This window comes from Panicum hallii, chromosome 2 (genome assembly GCF_002211085.1).
Source record: "Panicum hallii strain FIL2 chromosome 2, PHallii_v3.1, whole genome shotgun sequence".
NCBI classification, from domain to species: Eukaryota; Viridiplantae; Streptophyta; class Magnoliopsida; order Poales; family Poaceae; genus Panicum; species Panicum hallii.
Window position 1 is genome coordinate 40,774,187 of NC_038043.1, and position 9,861 is coordinate 40,784,047.

The following is a 9,861-nucleotide window of genomic DNA, read 5'->3' on the forward strand; positions in this document are numbered from 1 at the left end:
CTGAAGGAAGAAATTAGAGCTCCAATTGCCTTGCATCATCCTCAAAATTTGGATACTGCTAGTGCCTTGGCCTTGTTGCATGAAGAGGAAGTGGAAGCCGCTCGGCGCAAACCTGTCATCAAATCTGAGCACAAAGACATTGTAAGAACTGGTAGTCGGGTTTTCACTACCGGTTATAGAAGGCGATCCTATCACAAGAAGGACGATGCCAAGCTATCTGAGAAGCACCCACCCAATGAGAAATGGGCTAAGATCAAGGCTTCTCGCAAAGCTCAGGATCTGTGTTACACATTTGTGTTTGCCCAACCAAAACTGGGATACCTGGATCATATCATTGTTAGTTTGATTTCAACCCGGATCGGTCCAACGACCGATCCGGATTTGGATACGCGCCCCGATCGGGGGCGCACCGCCAACCCAATGGCGGGTGGGCCCCCGTCGCGCAGCGCCATAATAAAAGAGAGGTGAGGGCCGGGGGGCACGGACGACGAAGTTCGCCGTGTGCCCACGAACTCACCTAAAACCCTAATCGATCCGATCCCGATCTAAGGGGAGGCGTTGAAGCGGCGGGAAGCGCCGCCGTTGCCCCTACACCGATCACCGTCGCCTCTGCACCATCGCCGCCGTCGTCCCTCGATCTCGCCGCCGCCCGTACGCCTTCGTCCACGACTCCGATCCGCTTCACCCTCAAGCAATGGCCAACAACGGTGAAGCTGGAGCCTCGACCGGTGGTATGGCCCTAATCTGCTTACTCTCTCTTTCTGTTTCTTACACGTTTTGCTATAAGCTCCATCTTGTATTGTTAATTACCGAGCTAATTGATGATTAGGAGACCCTAAGAGATTAACAATGGTATCAGTTAAGCCTACCTAATCGTAGTTAGCCTCGGGTTAGTAAGAAAAGCAATTAGAAGGAGGGGATTTCAATTAATCCGAGAGAAATTACAAGGGAACAAAAACAAAAGCAAGATCCAACCCCACGGGTGAAAGATCCCTTGAGCCCGAGCCCAAAACCCTAACCCCGTGCTAACCCTAACCCTAGCCTTATCCTCAATCAAGAAAGAAAGAAGGAGGAGGGTACTTACCTCTCACCGGGAGCTCCACGCTCCAAGGGTCAGCACTAAACCGCCCCAGGAGCTCCCGTGCACCTCCGCCGTCGATGAACGGAGCCATCCCGAGCGCGCCGTCGCTCGGGGATTCCCACCGCGCCTCGCGCGCGGGTTAGCTCACCACCGCGAGCCCACTCGACGGCGGCGCGCTCACGCACAGGCGAGCGCGCTCGCCGGCGAGGAGGCCCGTGGCGGCGCCGTCGCTGTTGGTCGCCGTCACGCGGAGAAAGAGGAGAGGCCGGGGGAGGAGCGGGCGAAGGAGGCAGAAAGAATGGCTAGGGTTTTCGGGGGAGAGGCGCCGCGCGGGGGGTTTTGTTCGGGCCGAAACGCGCGGACAGCCGTCCGATGCAATCCGACGGCTGCAGGTCGATCCGAGGGGCGCGGGCCTCTTTAGGCCCAGGCGGGAAGCAACTTTCCCGGCCCAGGCCCAGGTTGCGGCCTGGTGCGCGGGGAAGCGCCCGCGAGCGCGCGTTGGCCGTGATGGGCCGGGCCGCGTTGGGCCATTTTGGGCCCAATTTTGCCCGGTTTTGGGTTGAATGAACAGTGAGCTTTAATATATTTTCAGAAACCCTTTTCAAGCAATTCAAGTATGATTTGATCTCCGTTTTAAATTTCACCAACGTGAATTTTTTCTGTGGAGGGATAGTAAGTAAGAATGTTTCTGAAAATTAGCACTGTCTATTTTTCCGCTGCCAATTTTAATTAAGTTATATCCTTAATTATTTTAGACCCAACGCGATATTATAATTAAAGGAGTCAGATTTCAGTTTTTTCTTTAGATATAATATTGTTATTTTCTGACCAACGTTGATAATAGCAATATTACAATTTTAAAGTCAGTTTTCAGTTTTTTATAGTTATAATATTGTTATTTTCTGACCAACGTTGATAATAGCAGTATTATAATCTTTTAAGTAAGTTTTCCATGCATTTCATCTAATTCTGCCCAACGGTGTTTTAGAATTAATGCAGCTAGTTAATTGTATATCTTACTATTGACCAACGTTAAATTGAGATATGCAATTATTATTATTTCATAAAAGCAGTTCTCACCCTTCTTGATTTAAATTTCAGGATCTAATGCCATGACATTTATTAATGCCATACCGCCGTTGGATGGTTCCAACTACGGGATGTGGGCACAGAAGTTAGAAGTGGCTCTCGCATTGTCAGACATCGATTTCGCCATCACCTCACCGTTTCCCGTTTGCCCTGAGGAACTGGTGAGGGACCCGGAAGAGACCACTGCCGCTTGGCAGGCTCGTCAGAGAGAACATGCAAGTGTTCAAATGAAATTTGACCTTGAGAAAGCAAAATGGATCTCTTCCAATAGAAAGTGTTTGATGGTCATCAAAAGTTCCATCATAGACAGTATCAGGGGAGCAATCCCAGATTGCCCCACCGCAGTCGAGTACTTAAAGAAAGTGGAGAGTCAATTTGTTGGCTCTTCAAAAGCTTATGCTCAAACTCTGATTCAGAGGTTAGTCAATGATAAGTACACTGGCGGTGGTGTGAGAGAGCACATATTGAAAATGAGCAATATGGCATCTAAGCTAAAACCTATGGACATGGAGCTTCCTCATGCTTTTGTTGTCCATTTGGTTCTGGCTTCTCTGCCGAAAGAGTTTGAGACGTTTGTTGTTAACTACAACATCAGCCCAGAGACTTGGGACTTAGAAAAGCTCATTGCGATGTGTGTGCAAGAAGAGGAAAGGCTCAAAGCCTCGCATGGTGACTCGCTCAACTATGTTAGGCACAACAAAAGAAATAACTCTTCAGATAAAAACACGAGGCCACAAGGGAAACCTCAGTTCAAACGAGGTTTCACTTCTTCTTCTTCTTCTTCGACTCACCAGGGCAAGGGTGCGAAGAAAGATCAACCACACATTGAAAAGGATCAATGTATGTGGTGCCACAAGACGGGACACTATAAGAAAGATTGCCCGGATTTTCTAAGGCATTTAATTAAGAAAGGTGAGGATGTTATCACATTTATCGATGAGACCCTGTACGTAAGTTATTCTAAATCTACTTGGTGGATTGACTCAGGTGCAACTGTTCATGTTGCTAATTCTTTGCAGGGTATAAGTACAAAGACGATGCTGCAAAGAGGGGATAGATGGCTGAAAGTCGCCAATGGAGTTAGAGCCGACGTTGAAGCAGTTTGTCAACTCACGTTAGAATTAGAGAATGGCTTTAAACTCCAGTTACATAATGTTCTTTATGTACCCTCTTTGTCCAGAAATTTAATTTCAGTATCATGCTTAGCAGATGATGGTTATAAGTGCCATTTTGGCAAAGAACAATGTGAGATTTTAATTGAAAGTCAGTGTGTTGGTCTTGCCATCCGACAAGACAAACTTTATATGTTGCCTATGCATGAGACTGTAAATTCTGTTAGCAATACCACGAGTATTGAACGCACGTCTAACGACGCAAGTCATAAGCGCAAACGATGCGACAACGAAAATTCAGCGAAATTATGGCACTGTCGTTTAGGCCATATTTCGAGGGGGAGAATTGAGAGATTAATTAAAGAAAATATTCTCCATCCGTTAGATTTTTCAAATGAAGAATATTGCATCGATTGCGTTAAAGGAAAGTACGTTAAGAGAATAAAGAAAGGGGCTAAACGCAGTTCAGGGGTTTTGGAGATAGTGCACACAGATATCTGTGGTCCATTTCCCATAAAGTCCGTGGACGGTTATGATTCGTTCATAACGTTTACGGATGACTACTCGCGTTATGGATATATTTATCCAATTAAAGAAAGATCGGAAGCGTTAGATAAATTTAAGATTTTTAAGGCTGAAGTAGAGAATCAGCAAAATCTTAAAATAAAAATAGTAAGATCTGATCGTGGAGGTGAGTACTACGGTCGTCACACCCCGTATGGCCAAGTTCCTGGACCTTTTGCAAGGTTTCTACAGGAAAATGGAATAGTAGCCCAGTACTCTACACCGGGCGAGCCTCAGCAAAATGGAGTCGCTGAAAGACGTAACCGTACCTTAATGGATATGGTGAGAAGTATGCTAAGCTACTCCACGTTACCGATTAATTTGTGGATGGAGGCGTTAAAAACCGCCATTCATATTCTTAATCGCGTACCGAGTAAGTCGGTGCCCAAAACACCGTACGAGTTATGGACAGGGAGAAAACCCACACTGAACTATTTACATGTGTGGGGCTGTCCAGCTGAGGCGAAAGTATTTAATCCAAATATCGGAAAGTTAGACCCTAAGACAGTAAGTTGCCATTTTATTGGCTATCCGGAAAAGTCGAAGGGTTATCGTTTCTACTGTCCCAACGGATATACAAAGTTCGTAGAAACGAGACACGCTGTCTTTTTGGAGGATCAGATGATGAGGGGGAGCACGGTAGCTCGGAAGATTGATCTTGAAGAGAAGCGGGTCTTCGTACCTACTCCGATGATCCAAGATCCCTTTTTCGTGTTGCCTGTTGCTGCTTCACCGACGGTGTCAGCACCTGTTGCTAGTTTTTCACCAGTTGCTGCGTCACCTTCGGTGCCAGCACCTGCTGTTAGTTCCCCAGCTGCGGCGACAAGTCAGAACGAGGAACCTGTCCTTCAGGATCCGATAGAGCCGATAGCCGCGCATCAGGGGGAGCAACATCAGCCCCAAGAGGAGGAAGTGCCGATAGCTGAGGCACCGAGAAGATCTCAAAGAATAAGAAAGCCCGCTATTTCGAGTGATTATCAAATCTATAATAGCGAGGAAATTCAGATGGAGGGTGACCCCACTTCGTTTGAAGAAGCCATGAGAAGCGTTCATTCGTCTGAGTGGTTGGAAGCCATGAAAGACGAAATGAAATCGATGAGTACCAACGATGTTTGGGATTTAGAAGAAATTCCTAAAGGAGCCAAAACAGTAGGCTGCAAATGGGTCTACAAGACTAAATGTGACTCCAAAGGGAAGATAGAAAGATATAAAGCGCGACTTGTGGCGAAAGGTTTCACGCAAAGAGAAGGGATAGATTATAATGAAACATTTTCTCCTGTTTCATGCAAGGATTCCTTCAGAATTATAATGGCGTTAGTGGCACATTATAATTTAGAATTACATCAGATGGATGTAAAGACGGCGTTCCTCAATGGGGATCTTTATGAGAACGTTTACATGGCACAACCGAAAGGTTTTGTCGTGGAAGGAAAAGAAAGGATGGGATGTCGTCTAAAGAAATCCATTTATGGGTTAAAGCAAGCCTCCAGACAGTGGTATTTAAAATTCGATGAAACCGTAAGGAAATTTGGTTTCAAAGAAAATGAGGAGGACAACTGCATTTATGCGAAATTTAAGAATGGAAAATTTGTTTTCCTTATCTTATATGTGGATGATATCCTGCTTGCTAGCAGCGATATTGATCTGCTATTAGAGACAAAGAAATTCTTGTCCTCGAAGTTTGATATGAAAGATTTAGGTGAAGCCTCATTCGTTTTAGGAATTGAGATTCACCGAGACAGAAACAAGGGGGTTTTAGGATTGTCACAGAAAGCATACCTAGAAAAGGTACTAAAGAAGTACGGTATGCATGCGAGTAAGCCAACACCTGCTCCTATAGTCAAGGGCGATAGTTATGGGAAATTTCAGTGTCCCAGAAATCAGTACGAAATCGATCAGATGAAAGCGGTACCATATGCTTCAGCTGTCGGAAGCCTACAGTATGCTCAAGTATGTACACGCCCTGACTTAGCTTTTGTCACCGGGATACTTGGCAGATTCCAAAGCAATCCAGGGATAGAGCACTGGAAAATGGTTAAGAAAGCCTTGCGTTATGTGCAAGGAACGAAAGACCTCATGCTAACGTACAGGAGATCTGAATCTCTAGTGATAGAGGGTTATTCAGACTCAGACTTTGCGGGAGATAAGGATGATAGAAAATCCACGTCAGGTTATGTCTTTACTCTTGCAGGAGGAGCTATATCGTGGAAAAGCTCCAAACAGACAGTAACTGCATCATCTACGATGTATGCAGAATTTATAGCTTGTTATGAGGCATCGGGGCAGGTTAAATGGCTAAAGAAATTTATACCCGGATTAAGAGTGGTTGACAGCATAGAAAAACCACTAAAGATGTACTGCGACAATGAGCCTGCAGTATTTTACGCTCACAACAACAAGTCGAGTGGAGCTGCCAAACACATCGACATAAAGTTTTATGTTGTTAAAGAGCAAATCCAGGATCATATAATCAGTCTTGAGTATTTGAGCACAAAGAAAATGTTAGCGGATCCGCTCACAAAAGGCTTACCGCCCAATGTGTTCAGAGAACACTTAGCCGGCATGGGTTTACGGGAAAGCCTATGATTCCTGGATAAGTAAGGGCCCAAAAGTACGGTTCTGTTTCAAACGGAAAAGTATGTTGTGGCTGTTAATCCAATAGTAATAACTGTTGCGACGAGGCATGCTCAATATATTTGATCTGAATGAAATCGAACGTAAGAAGTAAGTAAGTAAGTTGAAATCAAAGGGGAGAATGTTAGTTTGATTTCAACCCGGATCGGTCCAACGACCGATCCGGATTTGGATACGCGCCCCGATCGGGGGCGCACCGCCAACCCAATGGCGGGTGGGCCCCCGTCGCGCAGCGCCATAATAAAAGAGAGGTGAGGGCCGGGGGGCACGGACGACGAAGTTCGCCGTGTGCCCACGAACTCACCTAAAACCCTAATCGATCCGATCCCGATCTAAGGGGAGGCGTTGAAGCGGCGGGAAGCGCCGCCGTTGCCCCTACACCGAGCCTCGCCGCCTCTGCACCATCGCCGCCGACACCGCTCGACCTCGCCGCCGCCCGTACGCCTTCGTCCACGACTCCGGCACGACTCCCTCAACGCCATGGCCAACACCAGCGAAGCCGGTTCGTCCACGGGGGGTACGGCTCTCTCTCTCTCGATTCCGATCTAGATTAGTCAACTTTGTTGCCTAGTTAGTCAATTACCGAGCTAATTGATGGTTAGGGGATCCTAAAGCATCTAACAATCATATGTGCTGAGGGAGTTGCTACTGAGCCAACCAAAGTTCAAGCTGTGTCAGCCTGGCCTACTCCTCGAAAATAAAGGAACTTAGAGGATTTTTTGGGTCTTACTGGTTATTACAGAAGATTTATCAGACATTACAGTATGATCTGCAAGCCTTTAACCAACACGCTGAAGAAGGGAGTTCCTTTTGTGTGGACACAGGTAGCTAAAGAGGCATTTGCTGTTCTCAAGCAGGCACTTGTGCAAGCTCCTGTGTTTGATGTACCTAATTTTCAGAAGCAGTTCACTATTGAAACTGATGCTAGTGATCTGGGTATAGGTCCTATTTTGATGCAAGAGGGCCATCCTATCTCTTATTTGAGCCAAACCTTGTGTGACAGAAACAAAGGCCTCTCAACCTATGAGAAGGAATGTATGGCTGTGTTGCTTGCTGTGGAAAAGTGGAGGTCCTACCTTTTGAGCCAAGAGTTTATTATCAAGACCGATCATCGCAGTCTGCTTTTCTTAACTGAACAAAGAGCTTCCACAAAGTTGCAGCAGAATGCTCTCCTCAAGTTAATGGACCTTAATTTCAAGATTCAATATAAGAAAGTGTCTGCCAATACTGCTGCAGATGCCTTGTCTAGGTGTCCTGGTTCACCTTCCCTGCAGGCAATTTCTGTCAGTACACCATCTTGGATGGATAACTTGCATGACAGTTACATGGACAATGAGGTGGATAAACGACTGCTCACAGAACTTGCCGTTACATCTCAGAATGACAAGGGTTTTTCCCTAACTAATGGCCTGATCAGGTACAAAGGCCGGGTGTGGATTGGCAACAACAAGTTGGCCCAGCAGCACATTTTGCAATCCTTACACAGCAGTGGCATTGGGGGCATTCGGGTATTCATGCCACATACCACAGAGTTAAGTCTCTTTTTGCTTGGCCCAAATTGAAAGCTTCTATTGTAGAATATGTTTAGAGTTGCTAGGTGTGCCAGCAAGCCAAAAGTGAGCACGTACCTGGGCTCTTATAGACATTACCAATACCTGAGCAGGCCTGGGCTACTGTGTATTTGGATTTCATAGAGGGACTTCCCAAATCTAGCAATCATGATGTCATTCTAGTTGTGATTGACAAATTTTCAAAATATGGCCATTTCATTGCCCTGGCTCATCCATACACAGCTCTGGAAGTGGCTCAACTCTATCTGGATAATGTGTATAAACTACATGGACTTCCTCAGGCAATTATTTCAGATCGAGATCGAGATCGAGTTTTCACCGGTCAGGTTTGGCAAGAATTGTTCAAGCTCACTGATACAAAGCTACTCATGAGCTCTTCTTACCATCCCCAAACTGACGGCCAGACTGAACGCCTCAACCAATGTCTAGAAGCATTTCTCCGGTGCACGGTTCACTCCTGTCCTCGACAGTGGAGTAAGTGGTTGTTTCTTGCCGAGTATTGGTATGACACCTCGTTTCAGTCAGCTTTGGGCCATACTCCCTTTGAAGTTCTATATGGGCAAACACCACAACATTTTGGTGTCACCAATCTGCAAGAGTGCACCGTCCCCGGTTTGAGGAGTTGGCTCTGGGAACGTAATTTGCTGACACAGTTGATTCAGCAGCAGTTACTTTGTGCACAGCAGCGCATGAAAGCTCAGGGTGATTCTCATCGCAGTGAAAGGGAGTTTCAAGTAGGTGACGTGGTATATTTGAAGCTGCAGCCGCACTTGCAGTCCTCAGTAGCTCCACGTGGCAATAGCAAGCTGTCATTTCGATTCTTTGGACCAATCAAGGTACTACTGAAGGTTGGTGCTGTTGCTTATAAACTGAATCTACCGACCCATGCTCAAATCCATCCAGTAGTACATGTTTCTCAGTTGAAGAAACACATTCCTACTTCTGCTGAGGTGAGTGCAGACCTTCTGTCAGTTTGTACTGGTCCTGAACAGGTGTTGCTGCCAACGGCTGTGCTGGAGCGTGCTCGGGTCGCAAAGGCTGGAGCAACAGCTGCCCGAATCAAGGTTTGCTGGGTGCGCTGCCTCTCAATATGGCCACCTGGGAAGATGAAGCGGATTTACGTCGTCGACATCCGGTGGCACCGGCTTGGGGACAAGCTGTTCTTTAAGGGGGCGGCAATGTCAGGACCGGCTACAGCACCGCTTCGGCCTGGTTTCGGAGTTCTGGTCCATGTGACCCTATCGCCTTAACGGCTTTTACTGTTACTGATCCGGCACATGTAACGGGTGGCGGCCGCATGCGGCTTGTATAAAGGCTGACCGCCTAAACAGAGACGGCATCGATGAACAAGGTTATGAACTATTCCCGAAACTCCACCCTGAAACTTCCTCTGCTGTTCCCAGTTCCCCAAATTCCTCTCTGATTTACCTCTTTCTCTCCTAGAATCTGAGCGTGTTCATCACAATCATGTAAAGGAAAACGGGTTGCTAGGGCCCCGTCCGATGGGAACTTTCCCATCGAACGCTCTGTTGCAACATTGAAACAAGGCATCTGCAACATAAAAAATATATAGGTGCGACATTGAAAAATATAAGAAAAAACTAATTAAGTCGTTTGACTATCGGATATGAAAATTCCCACCGCAACATGAACACCATTTCACGCAACATTCACCATAAAACACGCGGAAATAATAATTGCAACATCAAAGATCAACTATTAAAATATATGTCGAAACTTCCGATTTTTCTTCCCCGTCCGGATATCCGTGTCTTCGCATTTGCGAAAGGAAAAACTTTCGGAAGTTATA